The sequence below is a fragment of the Priapulus caudatus genome, unplaced genomic scaffold (assembly GCF_000485595.1).
Source record: "Priapulus caudatus unplaced genomic scaffold, Priapulus_caudatus-5.0.1 Scaffold1397, whole genome shotgun sequence".
Lineage (NCBI taxonomy): Eukaryota > Metazoa > Priapulida > Priapulimorpha > Priapulimorphida > Priapulidae > Priapulus > Priapulus caudatus.
Genome location: NW_014578458.1, coordinates 61,338 through 62,751, shown reverse-complemented (window position 1 = coordinate 62,751; position 1,414 = coordinate 61,338).

The window sequence follows — 1,414 nt, the reverse complement described above, 5'->3', positions numbered from 1 at the left end:
CACGCGTACTACATGAGGTCCTGAAGATTTTCTGATATAGTGCCAATTGAACTGGCACGTTAACATATATTGCGTTATACCACTCTTCGGGTAATTCCTTGTGCAAATGCGTTATTTTCATCCTAATATTAAAGTTACGAGAGGGTTTGGGATCTTGGAAATTTTCTAGGATTTTTCATTCTCGTAACTTTACGATGTTTCCGTCAACGGTTTACGAGTCAAAGTTAATGTTAAGACTAATGTTAAGACTAATTTGTTTCTGACAACGAGCCCCAGGTTGCATAAGCAGGGTCGCAGTTGCAATGCTTTAATAACGGTTAGGCCCTACAATGCTTTATTATCAAATACGACACGTCATAACACATATTAATGGATGCAATTTATTCTTTATCTGCTTCAGTCATTCGTCTACTGCCCGTCACTTATCAATATTAATATTGATTATTGTCTATAAATCCATTTTGTATACCAAGAACATTGTTGCTAGCAACAAAATTAGAACTCTTAGAACATTCGGTCCGCGTTCCATCAGTACTTGTTGAGTATTGATGAGCCCAACCTTGACAGTAATCAGCAAAAGATCATATAGTTGATGAGCACAGACACAGTATTTATCTACCAATATCACGGATGTCTCCCACCTATAGACAAGGAGTTCGTGGTACGTACGGATGCGTCGGATGTGGGTGTGGGGGCGGTTTTGCTGCAAGACCACGCAGGGGTGTTGCACCCCGTGGAGTACGCCAGCAAAAAGTTAACCACAGCCGAGGCGAGATACGCGGCGGTAGAGCGTGAATGTCTAGCCGTTGTGTGGGCTGGGAGTAAGTTCCAAACCTACCTCGATCTATGGGCGAGAGTTTACCCTGCAAACTGACCACCACCCTCTCTCGTACTTGGGGGTGGCCAAGTTGACCAACCCCAGGCTGATGCGTTGGTCGCTTGCACTGCAACCGTACAGGTTCCGGATACAGGCGATACCCGGGGCAGAAAACGTTGGGGCCGACTTCTTGAGCCGACACGCACCGGGCGAGAAAGAGACGAACGCATAAGAACAGGAACTGGCTAACTGGTTCCTATGTGTTGTAAGCGGTGTCTGGCGTCCCCGCTTAATTAAGGGGGGACGCATTGTCACGGTTAGCCCGTTCCCGTCGACTGGCTTCGAAGCCACGCAGCTAGGCTGTGCACCTGGCCAGCTCGCAGCACGCGCCTGAATTATTTTTCCCACTTCAGTTCCGGACCCCAATCTTTCCACAGCCAATCAGCGCATACGGGGCGCCACGCAGGACAGGAATTTTTGTACCTATAAAGTCAATTTTGTGAACACAAAACTCAATTCTGTCAATCCTGTTCCACAAAACTCAATTTTGTGAACACAAAACTCAATTCTGTCAATCCTGTCCCACAAAACTCAATT